Here is a 17,682-nt window from a genome sequence, read left to right as displayed (position 1 = left end):
GATTTTCTACGCTGACACAGAGGACTAATATCAAACTACTGAGATTTCAAGAACATCAATAATCCTCATCGCAGCAGCAAGTGTCGAGGCAGATAGACACAGATAAGTCTCCAGCACGCACTCGTTGTACTGCATGACTAATGTTGTCAGATGTGACATGATTTCAAACCGTTTTCTACTGCCTCACAGGTTTACATGCATTCGACACTGTGAGCGTGCCAATGCACACGTCATTTCCAAAACAGGCAGGCTTCTCGAGCACATGGACACGAACAGATGGGCTCAGTCAGACACGTCACCTTGGCAACAGCCATCTTGTTGGCACTCCACAAGCTTTGTTTCTGGACTCGCTATTTGGGCTTGGCTGAATAATCAGACATTAGATCTTGTGAAAAAAAACAACAACAACAAACAGGAACAAAACTTGTGTTTGTAGTCTGAAGAAAGCAAATGTCATCCAAGTGTGAGTTCTATTTTAATTGGATGTGTTCCCATGCTCTAAATAAAATCAGAGCAAACAATACACTTTGAAGTGAATCCCATATGCTAATGGCGGCACAGGCTCTCAGTAACTCTCAGAGTTGTCAAAACAAACAGGACGTCCTCATTGCTTTTTACATACGCAGCATGAAGTGCACGGCGAGTTGTGACAGCTTTATAAGCTCAGTGTATTTGGGTGAGTCTGGGAGGGGACTGCTAACAAGAAGAGGCTGAGCAGTCTTAACAAAGATGAACTTTCCCACTGAGAGCCTGCGGTAACATGGCTGATTCATCACACTCTCTGGAACATGCTGCGTGAGGTCTGCCCTGATCTATGGAGCAGTGCACTTTCATCACTGCACAGGATGAGCTTAAAATAGAAAAGGATAGAATGAAAAAGAGAGAGAAAGAAATATCTAAGGGCGGGAGCAGAAAAAAATGTTTTAAAGTAAAGGAAAAATGAAGGTGGTTTGATATTCTCCCCAGTTCCTTATCTGAACAGGATAAGGGAATCAGTTTGTTCTCTTTGGGAAACTTTGATATTAAAGAAGTAATGATAAAACACTAACAAAGGAACATAGTAAAGTAATCAGAATTTTAAAACATTTCATAACTTTAAACCTCACTGGAACACATTAACCATAACAATTTGTGTTTGGAATGTCGATCACCTTCCAACAATACTTTCCGCATACAAATACATGTACATCCATGCAGAGACACACACACACACACACACACACACCACTGCACACCCACTCATACAGATGGGCACATTCAGACAGAGGACACGCCTGTGCCTGAGGAGCATCAGCTTTCTCCAGTTCATTCCTAATCCCTGAAGTGACAGGACGACCTGAACGCCACAGTATAAGACAGCTGATAGACTGGACTTTAACTACACATTACTGATGCTTTATTAGTAGCTACACCTGCCTCACAATTAGCAAGCATTAGAATGATGAGGATTTTAGTCAGGCTGCATTCTGTCCTGGTTTTTATTTCATTTCACTGTTGAAGAGCAGTGTTTGGACTGTCAACACAAAAGCAAAAGTGTTTCCTTTGTCTTTGTACCAAAGTCAAGCTCAAAAGGTTGGATATTTAACTATTAAAAGACTGGGCGAGCTGTTTGTCTAAGTAAGCCTACCCCTTAATCGTCACACACTGTACATTTTATGTAAATAGGGTTGTTGATTCACTCTCATGTTCCTCTCCTGTGATCTGGAAAGACTTGATGCGTTAATAATGATACAAGTCATGTCAAGTCAGCTCCTTTTCCTAACGATTGAGTTTGAAAAACAACCCAATGACAAGCTGAATATGTCTGCGTCCACACTCTCGCTGTCCACACTGAAGTAGCATATACTTTTCATACTCAACATAATCAAATCATATCTGTATCAATCAAACAAACACACCCTGCTAGAGGCGCAGCCAAATGAGATAAGTGAGAGCAAATCATTCTTAAACACAACAGTCTTCTTTTGCATAACTTTTTTTTTTTTTATTTGCTTTTAAGTGCCGCAACATACCGAAATGTATGCTATTATGTATTTGAACTGACACAGACTACACCTGCTCATTGTATTTGAAGCAGCTGTGGCCTCACATGGAAAAGACTATAAACTGCCATCTGATTCATGTTAAGCAACAAACTAATTTAAAGGCTGACACACAATCACAGGAACCACGCTCACAATTACAGCACAGAGAAGGAGTGCTGAATGAGAAGTTGTCAGTTCATCATTAGGTAAACAAAAAGTCAATATAGCATGCCGATACTAATTCACCAATGCTGATTCCAGCTTGGTAATAAACACTGACCTTGAGCACAAACAAAAATAAGGATTTTTTGTTGGTGTTCAAGGAAAAAAGAATGTGTGAGATCCAACACACACACCACACACACACACACACACACACACACACACACACACACACACACACACACACACACACACACACACACACACACACACACACACACACACACACACACACACACACACACACACACACACACACACCCACAGCATAGTCTGTTGTGTTCAGACATGTCGATGAATCACTGAAGATTCCAGTTAGACAGTTTTTTTCACTTTCAGCAGAAATCAGTTTCATAACCAACACATCACACAGTGCACATTAAACAGTATTGACAGTATGTAACATGACACATTAATTATATTGACAATTGGGGTTTAAGACAATAGCCAGCCTATCAAGAATCCCATGATACATTAATTATATAACACAACTAGTACTATTGTCAGTATTCTTGAAATCTAGCACATACTGTTCCACTTAGAATAAACATATATATATATTTGTTCTTAGAATGATCATATAGGATGTGAAGCAACTAGGTATGATGGGAATTTATAGTGATTCAATATGTATGTAGGTTGCCTGGCTACAAAGTGTTCTCAGACAGAAGGGTGTCGCCTTGACCATTGTCAGGCAATTATCATATGGATGTTAGGGTTGTTAACATGCTGTGCTCCCCCTTCTGTCTTCCCCCCACATGTCTTGGGACTGTAATGTGGATTGCCTAGCTGAATTAATCATCTTCCCTGTGTCCCTTCCCTGTATAAAGTCATTGCTTTTCTGTGTAACTTGGTCAGATTTCCTTACCACATCAGTGGAACGGGTTATCTGTCCTTTCTAGCTGGAAATAGTTTGATTCTGTTAAATGCTGTAACTCTTTATTAAATAACACATGGTTTAAGCTTGTATATGTGTTCCTTTCTTACCAGAATAGGGTGATTAAGTGTGGAATATCCACCCCACTAGGTAATGTAATTCCTGTCCTTTCAATAACCTCTACATAAGGCTCTTGTGTGTGTGTTTGTTTGTGTGTGTATGTCGGTCCCTCTCTGAATTCATATCTCAGCGGTGAGTTGGAGCCAGACCTGACACCTCAGTCTGGGGAACAGCTGCAACACTCTGTGAAGTGTCTCTAATATCAGAATGGTTGACTGGATGAGCACAGGCTGTACTGAACACTAGGCTGAGATTAGCAATCACACACACGTAGGTAACAGAAAAAAGCTACACAAGCAACTATCACACACATGTGAAGTGAGCAATCACACAGGGATTTAATGCAAATGAATTCCATGCAAATAGCAGTGACCAGCACAAAGCCCCGGAACATTGTTTTGTAACTACTGACAATGTTTCTACTGTGGAGGATTTAACACAAGTTACAACCAGTTATGATAAAAAAAACTATTTGTAGAGGGGAAAGTATACTTACATGGCTTCATGAGCGACGTTCACTTTTAGCAGAGCAGTTCACCTGGGCAGGTAAAGCCTCACAGAGGGTGTAACATTAAACCATTCAGAGTGAAGGTGGGGGGAGCAAAGGAGTGTAAAATGACACAGTAAAAAGGACTTTGTCCCAGTCAGAGAGTCAGATGATTGGCTGCAGGTCTTCAGCTGAAGAAATTATATCCGGCTGCCCGTCTTAAAGGAATTCTATAACCCAAAGTGGGAAGACTGTCCCTGTGCGAGCTCAGACCTTACTCACCTCTAACAGGCCAAGGTGATCAGGAAGTGGCAGAGGGGAGGGGTGGAGCCAGAGAAAAGGTAAACAAGAGAACTGCCCAAACCTGTTCTGGAGAAACTGTGATCTCCCATTAAGTGGAGTGACGCAGGAAACAGAAGCATGCAGGGTTATGAGAAGCAGTTGATACATTTGTACATGTAGCCTACCAGAAGCACTATCAAACCACAATTTAAAAAAAAAAATGTAAATGTATTTCAAAAGGGCACCAGCAACTTGAGCAACAAGTTCTGACAGGACCTCATTTCTAACACGATCAAAATGTAATAACCCACAAAAACATTTAATGCCTACCTAGATGATTGATTTCCTGCAGTCCATTTTAGTAAACAGAAGGACTGTGCTCTGGTCTTTACACAGGAAGCCCATAATCTGAGTAAATAACATGTCTCAGGCTTAGATAATACTACCATGCACGCATTTGTGTACCATACACACATACTACCTTATTTTATGCTATGGTTTTTCTTCCCTATGACAAAAGCTGCTTTTGTAAATCTGTGCGTGTGATTCTGGCTTTGTACAAAAACAGTCGTTATCCTCGTTTTAAGATGTGGTTTCCCTCTCGGCTCTTCCTACCTCACGCTGCTCTTTAAACCCTGAGACTCTCAGCCACAGGTGCTCCAGACACAAAATTACGTTTCCTCATGAGTCACTCTGAGACCAGTTGAATATGTGTCTGGGCAGAATATACAGAAAAAGCACATATGGGTTACTGCGTCGGAATATCAATGACTCAAGTCTTCCTTTCATGTACAGTACAGTAAACTTGCTAAACAACAAAGATGATGTACGCCATTATGTATAGACCTTAAATATATACAGCAACAAGAATTGAAAGTAGGGTTAGGGTTATATACTTTTTTGTAATCCTGTAGTGATCTTGAGCAATTTTCCGTCAAAAGTGTAAAAAGGGTGCAAAATGTTCCCACAAAATGTACCGGTGTGTGGTTGAGATCAAAATGAAGGCAGAGTTGGAAGGATGGGTTTGGCCTGATCATGATGAAAATGCTCTCTAGTTGTCTATGCTCACCCTCACTGAACAATCAGGTAGTGGAGCGTATAGTCTCTTAAAGTGGACCTATCATGCGATATTTGAATAATATATTGTAGGGCCATACCTATATAAAACATGTCTGTGAAGGTTTTTTTTCAAAATACCAAACAGATCATGCATTTTAGCCATGCCTCATTTCGCTCTATTCCAGCCCTGTCTTCACAAGGGCTGATTCTGTGGCAAATGAGCTGCAGCTGACCACGCCCCCCTGCAAAGGAGGGGGGCGAGGCACGAGCGTCATGTTACCATGCTGTTACCATGCTGTTACCATGCTGTTACCATGCCACAGCAACCTCTCATTCCCCTGATAGGTGGAGAGTTGCCCATATAGGCGGAGCTCCTTGTTTCTGACGTCAGAGATATTTCAAATCTGGATCAGTCTGTATCAGATCCGTTAAAGCCCCGTTTTTAGAGATTTTGTGTATGGAGGAAAAGAGAGAGGGTTGTGTTTTCTGACACTTGGTGAGTTCCCTGACACACCGGGGACACACATTCATGTATAAAAGACATATAAAAGTGCATTTTGCATGATAGGTCCCCTTTAAGTGATGGTTGAAGAACAAGAAACTGTAGAGTAGTTCCCTGTGACCTTTGAAGCTGTCATATCACTCCCATTTCCTTTCCACACGAACAGACTCCTGTCTCCTTCTCTTCTCCTGACTCTGATAAATAGCGTACCGAAGCAGGATGTAACTACTGATGGGAAATGCCAATGTGAAACTTTCAAGTAAATGAAGCTGTCTGTGTTGCTACAGTGATTCAAATATGTGGAGTTTCTTCAACTTCCAAGTTCTCTTTGAAATGCTGAGTTGAACCTGCATCCTGTTTCATTTCGACTGAGTCTATAGCTCCCTGCCGCTGGAGTTTATCTAAACACTGTGGTGCAGGTGAAACCAATCTCTCCCTGTCTCTCTAGGACACTTTCTCTTATTTCACACACACACACACACACACACACACACACACACACACACACACACACACACACACACACACACACACACACACACACACACACACACACACACACACACACACACACACACACACACACACACACACACACACACACACACACCTCCCTCCCTCTATCTCTTCCCAGCTTAGCTTAGAACATTCCTCTGACACACTTTCCTCTAAGTTTCCTGCATTGATTTGAATTCAGATGGCAGATGAGAAAGTAAAAGAACTGGCAGATAAAAAGCCAGGAAATATTTCCCTTTCAAGTCACTTTTTGAAATACCCATCATCAATTTATTTTTCTATCCATTCTCATGTGGCAGTGAAAGGTCGGTCTCTCTTCCTTACACACAGCATCCATATTTCATGGAGCAAAGGCTTGAATATTGAAGAGTGGAAACAGCAGAACGAAGGTCATCAAATATAAGCAACCGAGCCGGCTCCACCATCACCAGGGAGACGGCCTCCTTCTTGTCCTTTTAATGTGATTGTTCAATGCCGACCGTGTGTGGGTGCAGGTGTGGATGTTGTGAGCGTACGCTTTGGGATCAATGAGAGAAAAAGAAAGTTTCTTTTTAATGTCTAACATTAAAGAAATACTTGTTCTGCCTTTTAAGCTTTACTTTGTCCGTTTTGCAAGGGCTATAATTTAGCCTCAACCACCTCTCACACAGTGTGTGGATAAAACACTACCTCCAGATCCAGGCTGCATTTAATTAGGGCCTGAGCACGTAGTGCAAAGACCTATTGAAATCGTCAGTATTATTATTTTTCTGTTACCGGTTCTGCACTTTCAACCTGTTTTTGAGGGGGTTACGACACTATTCATGTAGCGACATTTGGCAACGCCGCCAGGACCGGTGAAAATGTTAACATTCTGGATTCGATGGGAGAACATTTTTCAACTTGCTCTCTAGCGCCACCTGTGTAAGTTCAGTGTTTCGAAAAATGTACAAAGTCGCAGCGTAAGTCTGAGGGACCTGAAATTTTGCACACTTATCCGGGTGGAGCAGCTCTACATATTATCCTCTCATATCCCGAAGCTCCGCCTACTTTGATTTTTTTTAAATTAGCATAATGTGAAAAACATTGAAATATTAACTTAAATTCCAATTTCTTGATTTTCCAAACCAAACTTAGTGCACAGCATCAATGGAGGGGCAGACACATTAACATACAAAATGAGCACGAGGTGTGGAAAAATGTGGCCGACATCAATCAAAACGTATTAGCAAAAGGGTGTGGCCTACACATAAATGCTCACAATTCATCCAAAATGTATCCAAATATCACAGATTTCGGTGGATAGGTTCAGTGTGTCTTGGGGAATAGGCACAACAAACACTGTTCATTTCGAACAATAGGGGGCGCCAAAAACACAACTAATTTATATCTCGAGAACCGATGGACTAAAAAAATATATATTGTCATAGACATACTGGCAGGGTGAGTATAAACTGAGATTTAAAGGGTCGCAACCAATGAAAAATGTGGGCGTGTCCTATTCAGTTTTTTCTCGAAATCGAAGGGTTAAAAAATGTACCGAGCCATAAGTAGGGGAGAAAATGAGTTACGGCCTTTAAATTCGGAACGCATGTCACAGCCCACAGCCTTTTCCAGACTGTAGAAAGAAATCGGACGTTTTAGCAAATATGTCTCAGTAGCACCCCCTATTGTGCGGTAGTCAAATATAGTTTCTTCGAACTACCCGAAACTTGGCACAGAGATTCCTCATGGAAATGCGGACATATTTCAAAATGGCTTCCATTATCTCCGCCCCCCATGAAGTCGGCCATTTTGAAATATGTCCATTTTAAGCGCATTTTCGCATACTTGTCCTAGGAAAATGATCGGAAAAATTTCAAACCAGGACAAGATCAGCCCATATCCAATGTGATGCTAAATTGTGAATAAATAGTTGACTGCTCAAACGGGGAGCTCGGAAGCTAACGGAACATGTACCAATTTTGACGATTTAAATGCCACAAAATCGCTAAAATGACTTTCGGACGCAAACCTTGGAACACACGTCACAACCCACGTCTTTTTCCAGACTGTACAAAAAAAATGTACATTTTTGTACACCAGCTCAGTAGCGCCCCCTATTGTGCGATAGTCACATATAGTTTCTCCAAACTACCCCAATCTTGCCACAGACATTACTGATGGAATTGCGGACATATTTCAAAATAGCTTCCATTAGCCCCGCCCCCCAGAAAGTCGGCCATTTTGAAAAATCTGTGTTATTCATGCATTTTAAGCGCTTTTTCGCATACTTGTCCTAGGAAAATGATCGGAAAAATTTCAAACCAGGACAAGATCAGCCCATATCCAATGTGATGCTAAATTGCGAATGAATAGTCGACTGCTCAAACGGGGAGCTCGGAAGCTAACGGAACATGTACCAATTTTGACGATTTAAATGCCACAAAATCGCTAAAATGACTTTCGGACGCAAAACTTGGAACACACGTCACAACCCACGTCTTTTTCCAGACTGTACAAAAAAAATGTACATTTTTGTACACCAGCTCAGTAGCGCCCCCTATTGTGCGATAGTCACATATAGTTTCTCCAAACTACCCCAATCTTGCCACAGACATTACTGATGGAATTGCGGACATATTTCAAAATAGCTTCCATTAGCCCCGCCCCCCAGAAAGTCGGCCATTTTGAAAAATCTGTGTTATTCATGCATTTTAAGCGCTTTTTCGCAAACACCTCCTCGGGAAAAGATCGGGAAAATTCCAGTCCAGGACAAGTTAAGCCCATATCCAATATCATGTTAAATTGCCAATAAAATAGTTGCTAGCTCAATCGGGGGGGAACGTAAGCTAACAGAGAATGTACCATTTTTGATGATTTACATGTCTCAAATGACTCCAAACTACTCGCATATAGTTTTCCAGATATTCACGAAACGCTGTATACACATTGCAATTATGATGGAACACATATTTCAAAGGGCTTTTGATTAGCCCCGCCCCCCACAAAAATGGCAATTTCCAAAGATGGCCCGTTTTCATGCATTTTGCGCACATTTTCTCACACTATCAAGCTCCACATTTGTGGAATCAGCTTCCAATTTGTGTTCGGGCGGCAGACACCCATCAGTTTTTAAGAGTGCGCTTAAGACCTTCCTTTTTGATAAAGCTTATAGTTAGGGCTGATTAGATTCAGCCCCTAGTTTTGCTGATATAGGCTTAGTTTGTCGGGGGACATCTTACTTCTTCCTTGTCTCTGTCTATACCTGTGTACTCTCATGTTCCGATTAACCAAGCTTCCCCAAATTTCTTTCTTTTTGGTGTCTCTATACGCCGGGATCCGGAGACATGGATGATCCTGCGGTCCTGTGTCCTGGATCGCGAGCCCTGGATCTTGAGTCGTGGCTGTGGTCCTGGATCATAGGTCCTGGATGGATATCCTCGTGGATTCATCTTCCTATTATACACACATGCATTTCCACACATTTTGACTACCTATGTTGCAAATGAATTATCTTTTCAATTTACACACCGCATCTATTGCACGTCTGTCCGTCCTGGGAGAGGGATCCCTCCCCTGTTGCTCTCCCTGAGGTTTCTCCCATTTTCCCCTTTAAACTGTGGGTTTTCTCCAGAAGTTTTTCCTTGTACGATGTGAGGGTCTAAGGACAGAGGGTGTCGTCTTGTTATACTGATATTCTGTACACACTGTGAAGACCACTGAGACAAATGTAACATTTGTGATATTGGGCTATATAAATAAACATTGATTGACTGCTCTTAGGGAAATTATCGGAAAAATTCCATTCCTGGACCAGTTCAGACCATATCCAAGGCGATGCTACATTGCGAAGGAATAGTCAGTCGCTCAAACAGGGAGCTCACAGCCTACAATGTACAATTTTCCAACATTTACATGTCAGATACGCTACTCTGTCTTCCACATCATCTGTCTCTCACTCTCACACACACACACACACACACACACACACACACACACACACACACACACACACACACACACACACACACACACACACACACACACACACACACACACACACACACACACACACACACACACACACACTCAAACACACACACACACACACACACACACACACACACACACACACACACACATACACGCTCACACACTGCTAGCAATGATGTTGAGCAACTAACAAGTATGTTTTGTCTTGACTATATTTCAAGTATATGATAATAAAATAATATAGTATTTATTATATTGAATTGATTATGATTATGATTGTCATTATTAGTCGAAGTGGTTTATTTATTTACCATTTACCTCACTGTATACAAAAGTCACTGTGTTGACAACAGTGTTGTGCTAGTTACTGAAAACCAGTAACTTGTTACCATTACTAGTTACTTCATTTCAAAAGTAACTCAGTGACTTTACTGATTACTTACACCAAAAAGTAATGTGTTACTGTGAAAAGTAACTTCTTAGTTACTTAAAAAAGGGCTCCCATTAATGCCCTTATAGCCTTCATTTCAGTACTGTTATTGCATTGGAGAATAATATATTCTGTTGATCAACTTGACATGCATTATATGCAATCTGGATTGCATCGATATTAGCTGGCTTTCCATGTTTGTATATTCTTTCTCCAGGTAGTTGGAAACAAAAATCCGTCCCATATGCTGTGTGCCGCCCGGACATGCTATCATGCTAACTAGCTCCCTGAAAGCAGGTGACTCCACTGTAGCAACAGCCTGCATGTGTTCTACAACATACCGTGCGACGGCTTTATCGACTTGTCCCTGGCTAGCAGTCCCTTGGTTAAAATCCAGCCGCTGTTGCTTAGGTGCAGGTGCAGGTGGAGTGGCGTCGGCTGAGTCTCTGGTCTTAGCTACTAGCTTCGTCCCAGCATGTTGTTTCTGCAGATGTTTTAAGAGATTTGAATGACTGGTTTGGGCAGTAGATATGCTCTTTGACCCGCCAGGACACAATTTACATTTAACAGAAACGTTCTTTTCTTTGTGCTCGACAAAAGTGAAATAGTGAGAATATCTCCAGGTGGAGAAACTAGACTTGAGCTCCGCCGCCGCCATGACAGTCTTGTTAGTAAACAACACAAACACAGCCCGTCTCCGCATGTGACACAGGAAGTATTTAAGTACATTTACTCAAGTACTGTCACTCCTGTCGGTGGTGGTGGTGGGGGGGGGCTCATCTCACAATGTGGCTTGGGGCCCCAACTTGGCCAGGGATGGCCCTGCATACTGTCCAGGGCTGACAACTTCGCAGTGCAGCTTTTTAGGGAGGATGTACATTGCCTTGTTGGTTTCATTGAGTCAGTTTATAGCGTTTTGTTTGGTGCTGCACCTCTGTCAATTACTCTAGATTGTTTGGAGTAGAGTTATTATAATGTCTACAGTTGCTAGTATGTATACATTAACTGCTAATGGCACGAAGCTGTCACTGAAATACGTCTCGTGAGGTATCTGGTAATGACTGACGTGATATTGTAATGTATTACCATTGACGTGGTGTTAGACCGGATTATTATCAGACAGACTGTTATCAGCTGTAGGCTGTTTGGAATATAGTTCTTTTTTAATGTATAGCCAAGTTCCATATGGGTCACTGGTCATTACTACCGTAGATATATAAACACTAGATGGCTCAAGGGGGAGTTGCCAGCGTAGGTCACTGGCGGCCATCTTGACACAGTCAACAACTACATTACAGCTGTTGTAAGGTGAGTGATCTGCACGAAAACACTCTTATGTTGCGTAAATCTTGACTGATTTACTAACGGATGGGTTTAGTATAAACGTTATTAGCATGGCTATGATACAGGAGACAACAAGAGATGTTGAGAAAAGAAGGTCATAACTATACATATAAGTATGCAGTATCATGACTACATCTTCGATGTGTCTAACAACTGCAACAGTTAGGAAATTGGTTGATAACTGAGCAATCTACGGTTATTTCAATCGTGCACCATATACATGATGTTATGAATGAGCGCGCTGCCTGTGCCACGATGGGCGCCATGTGGCGACGTCAGTCTCCATTGGCCAGCAGTGCGGGTCACTCATCTAGTGTTTACTTTATATATATATATATATCTGTAATATTTTGTGCGTCCTTTATCCCCACAAATTCACAATAGTGCTTATATCTCCAAGTTGTAAATGCACTGCTGCTCTCGCTGATACTTGCATGTGCCATTGTGTGCATGTGTATGTGCTGGTGGTGGGCGTTGTTGTTAGAGATGGGCGAGTCATGATTCATCCGGATCATTAACCCGGATCCTAGTAATGAGCCGGTCGTGACGAGTCTCCCTCTCGATTAACCCGAGTCCTTTGAGTCCTACACCTGATGTGACGTAACAATTAAAACTATAAATTGCGTCACTCTTTACTCTCTTTATAACGTGTACAATCACATTACAACGTTGTTGTATCCAGAGATCCAGCAGACTCGTCGCCATGCACGAATCAACAGCAAATTCAGCCCCTCCTCCGGCTCCCGCGAGAGTCCCGTGAGCCGTGAGTGAGCCGTGAGTCGTTGGACTCGCGGGAGCCGTGAGTGAGCCGTGAGCCGTGAGTGAGCCGTGAGTCCGCAAATCTCTGAGTCTGCTGCGACTCGTCGAGGGAGCCGTGGGACTCGCGGGAGCCGTGCGAGCCGGAGGAGGGGCTGAGTCTGCTGTAGATTCGTGCATGGGGACGAGTCTGCTGGATCTCTGGATCTGCTGCCTGCTATATGTTACGGCTCTGAGTCCTCGTAGGCTACTGGTCTCTCTCGATCATTGACCTGGATTCACGGATCCCGCGATTTTTCCGGCTCTAAATTAAGTTTCAGTGTAGACTTCTAACAAAATGATCATGTTGTGCAACAGTCTCCTGTAATAATATCTGCATTTCCAATAAGGATCTTACTTGGAAACTCGTTTATTTTGAACATGGCACACAAAAAGAAACAAATGATAGAAAATTGCAAAACAGTTAGAATATATAAAATGTAATTATACAATTATTATTATTATTATTATTATTATTATTATTATTAATAAATGAAAACACAATTGTGCAAAATTAGCTTAAGTACAGGAACATATTAAAATAACTATATACATATAATGCAAAACACTTATTTTTTCAAATGCGCACACACACACACACACACACACACACACACACACACACACACACACACACACACACACACACACACACACACACACACACATGTTTTATTAAAGCAAAAGACACTGTGTAGCGGAGGTTAATGTAACGTTAGTTTAATATGCTGGTTAAATGCAACAACTTTTCGGTTTCACCGGTAGGATTTCTACGGTCTTGGTCATGCTGACTCATATGACTCAAATGACTCAAATGACTCGTATGATCCGGATCTCTTCAATGATTGACTCAGAAGACTCCGAGTCCATAAAATGATCCGGATTTGCCATCTCTAGTTGTTGTGTATTTGTGTGTGTTAGCAAGTGTGTCTGTGCATTTTCGCCATAAGGCAAGGGTTCAGTTGGATCACATAATGTAACGCAGTAACGCACCCATTTCAATCACAGTAACTATAACGGCGTTAATTAATGGGAATAGGTAACTAGTAACGCCATTAGTTACCGCAATAAGTAGTTGCATATAACTGTGTTGTGCACACTCCCGTTCCGTTGGAGGCGGTAATGCACCTGCAACCTGGTTAGCCAACCACCAAAAAACACCAAAGGACACGAAGAAGAATACAGACTTCAGGGAGTAAAACGTGAGTAATATATTGCCAATTGTGTATTGCATTGTTGTGTGCAAGTGCTATGACGGTCATTGACATTGTGTGTTAGTATTGCAACACGTGGGTGTGTGCAGTGCTATTGCTACCTCAGCTAACCACGCATGCTTAGCTGGGCGACGTTTCTACAGGCCAACTTTATACAACAGCCACTGCTATTACTCATGCTGATATGGGGGCCTTTTAAACCAAAGGGATGAACAACATATGGCTTGCTTAGTGTAGTGATTGTGGACGTGGGGGAACGCCGCCCCCCCCCCTCTTACTAGTGATGTGTCGGTCGTGAACGAGCCGGGTCAAAGAGCCGGCTCTTTTAATGGCGCATTTCCACTGCAGCGGGTAGCCCCGTTTAACCGTCCTCAAGCGGCCAGGCCAGTTTTTGGTGGCATTTCCATATAGCCTGGTACCGGCTAGCGGGTACTTTTTCTGGCCCCATAAAATCGTGGTTCTATCAGACCAGGCCGCGTCTATCGTTCCAACCCAGTTTAGATTTAACCACTTCCGCATTACGCAAGAACGTAGCTCTACGCGATAGCGTCATAGACTTCTTCTTCGGCAGTTATAGCGGTCGCGGTAAAGCAGGATATTGAATAGTTGTTTTTTGTCTTTCCAAAGGATTTGTTGACTGAAAGTAAACGATCAAAGCCATATCGAAGAGTCCTGAGATTGTATTACTGGTGTTTTATCATCTATAAATAGCCTGTGTGTATTCTCAAATGTCGTTTCAGGACAAACAAAAGACGTTTTAAATATCTTATCAGCTGGTGTAAGTGCAGAATATTGAATAAATACATATGTTTATAAATGTGTGTGTGTGTATATATATATATATATATAAATATATATATATATATATATATAAAACAGTATCATTAAATAATGCTGTGTGTGTATAAATGAATACATCTGTGTATATTTATGAATAAATACATGTGTGAGTACATATATAAGTGTGTGTGTATATGAATAAATGTATATAAATATATATATAATGTCAGATAAATGAAGTACACAGTAATAGTTAAGGTTATATTCAATATGCTGCACTTACACCAGCTGATAAGATATTTAAAACGTCTTTTGTTTGTCCTGAAAACGACATTTGAGAATACACACAGGCTATTTATAGATGATAAAACACCAGTAATACAATCTCAGGACTCTTCGATATGGCTTTGATTACAGGATCGTTTACTTTCAGTCAACAAATCCTTTGGAAAGACAAAAAACAACTATTCAATATCCTGCTTTACCGCGACCGCTATAACTGCCGAAGAAGAAGTCTATGACGCTATCGCGTAGAGCTACGTTCTTAGAGCTAGATCCGTAGAGCTCCGTTCTACGGAAGTGGGCGTGGTTAAATCTAAGACGCGACCAGGCCAGGGCTGTGACGTCAACACTTGAGAGAGAGAGAGAGAGAGAGAGAGAGAGAGAGAGAGAGAGAGAGAGAGAGAGAGAGAGAGAGAGAGAGAGAGACATTTTTTTTATTTTATCCTTACATTAATGTTCGACAACCCATGCTTTTATGGAGCCCCGAAGAGCTACATAGCTAGCTAAGGCAGATAGCCTAGGCAGATAGCCTTAGCTAGAGCTATTGTTTGCTAACACCATATGTGCCATTGTTTACGTTCAGTTTTTCTTTTCTATAGTTGTTGTTGCTATTTAGTATTGTGCTGCAGTAGTTTGTGGAATTAACAAGTCATTTTGCTGTTCTAGATGATTACATTGGGACTCGTGAGGAGGAACATTCCCGAACAACGGTTGATGGCAGTGTTCCGTCCACATCGTCATCGAATCCAGAACGGACCCCAGCTGAAGAATCGACACCAACTCAACCACCAACACCGAGTGCCATCACGACACCGCAGCGTGTGGTTCTAGGTAAGAAATAGAAATGGCAAAGCGACTGGAATTGTGTTTTGTTTTTTTAAACCTTGGATCATCCATCAACAGTAATTAAAATAAGCTATACCACTGTGTGGAAATGCTCTGTTTCAAGTAAAGTCTTAGCTAGTAAGCAGCTAGTACAGTTGTGTGTGACATCCTATCATATACATAAATGTATATTCATTATCAACAGGCTGGACATAATGTAATTCACTTTCACAATCATTGTAAACATCTAGGGCCAGAACTTTCTTTAGTTCACCTTACTGTTGTTCTGTTTATACATGTTATTCTTATATCCTTGTGTGACCTGTACCTGTCCTGTGTTTTTTCCTTATTGCTAATTATTATCTTATTGTCACCCAGGCAAGAGGAAACGAGGAGGAGAGGATCGGGCCCAGCAGGAACGGCACCATGACTGGGCAGCCGACTGGCCCGTCTCCTCCGTGATACTTCAAAAAACCTTAATAGTTATTGTACATATTATATATTTTGTATCTAGTTCATTTTTAAATGCAACATTTGTACTTCCTTGTTTATTTATTTTCTTTAAAATGTTCATTTTATATTTACAATTCCATGTATATTTATGCTGGCTGCAATACAGTTTACATTTTTTATTTGTATTGTTTAATGGCATGCCTTTTTGATACAACATTTGTATTTTTATACTGCCATCAATAAAGTACTTCTTTGACTTATCTTATCTCTTGTTGATAATGAATGGCACCCAACATAAAAAAATCATAAACGTACATGAATTTATAAAGCAATAACAAACACCATCAGTTAGGAAAAAGCCCCTTACTTTTAAGAGATTTAAAGCAAGAAATTGAGTTTGCTAGCTTGAGGTCCTCCTCTAAAACATTATTACATGTTTATTTTGTAATGGTATTAAGAATACATGATAAATACATAATACATGTAGAAATTGCTCAATTGTAATACCCTCGTTCTACTAGACTCAAACAACACATTCCTTATATATTTCAAAGACGAGAGAACAAAATAAACCTATAACCCATTCAAGCAAGCTTTTAACATGTCTAGAAGAAAGATTGAGGTTATATTTAATATATTATTTTATGTTGTGGATACTTTAGTCTCCATCCATGTTTACAATTGTCCACACTATTTTACACTTGCATTTATGAATATAGTTTTGCTGTGTTTTACACTTTAGTATTTATGTTTATAGTTAGCTTTGAAGCCGGTGTTATGCCCGCAGATAGAAGCCTTGCAAACATTGACGCCCTGTTCGCGGGGACGCGCAAACGTCACGTCATCGCCTGTATTGACTGTTTGTCTAGTTAGTGCGAATGCTGTTTACAGCATTCCACTATAGTACTTCAAAACTTTATTCTTCCCTTATTATTTCAGCCAATACTTTGGCTCTCCATAACTTCAGCTTACTTTCAGCTACAGAAACATTCAAATATTAAACTATTCAACCTTTTCAGCAATTGATAAGAAACCTTCCAACTTTTTCAAAATATTTCATACTTTTTGAAATATTCAGCTTTTTAAACTATTTTTTTAACATTGAAGTCAATGGGAGATGCCTTCAAATCCACTTTTCCTACACTTTGCGCACCATAATTTCAGCCAGACACTTCATTCCAAACTTTCAAATGACCACAATACCTTCAGCTATTAGATGTGGATGGAGCAGCTCGTAACTCTAGAGTGCTTTGATCTCAAAACAGAGTGCAGGACAGCTCAAAATTCTCCCCCAAAAATGGTTTATATTAAACAAAATGCCTCTTGAGGGTATGAAGTGACAAAAAGTCCAGTTAGCTCCCAATTGATTCCCTGTTAAATGTTCCGGATCTTTCTTCAGAGCTCCTCATCTTCCTCTCCCTCATCTTCCTCCTCCTCTTCCTCATCTGTCTCCTCCTCATCTTCCTCTCATCCTCATCTCCTCTCCCTCATCTTCCTCCTCTCCTCATCTTTCTCC

General features: G+C 41.1%; 1 protein-coding gene across 2 annotated transcripts in view; it reads right to left on the bottom strand.

The window, feature by feature from the left end:
* Positions 1-3,829, bottom strand: part of lnx1 (ligand of numb-protein X 1) — a 35,141-nt gene extending 31,312 nt beyond the window's left edge. For both annotated transcript variants that reach the window (XM_034081845.2, XM_034081846.2), the window contains exon 1: positions 3,740-3,829. The gene's annotated coding sequence lies outside the window, so the exon portion shown is untranslated. The remainder of the gene's footprint in view (positions 1-3,739) is intronic.
* Positions 3,830-17,682: the final 13,853 nt, after the last annotated feature.

Source organism: Pseudochaenichthys georgianus, chromosome 4, assembly GCF_902827115.2.
Source record: "Pseudochaenichthys georgianus chromosome 4, fPseGeo1.2, whole genome shotgun sequence".
NCBI lineage: Eukaryota > Metazoa > Chordata > Actinopteri > Perciformes > Channichthyidae > Pseudochaenichthys > Pseudochaenichthys georgianus.
The sequence above is the reverse complement of the archived record's forward strand: the minus strand, read 5'-3'. Positions and strand labels throughout refer to the sequence as shown.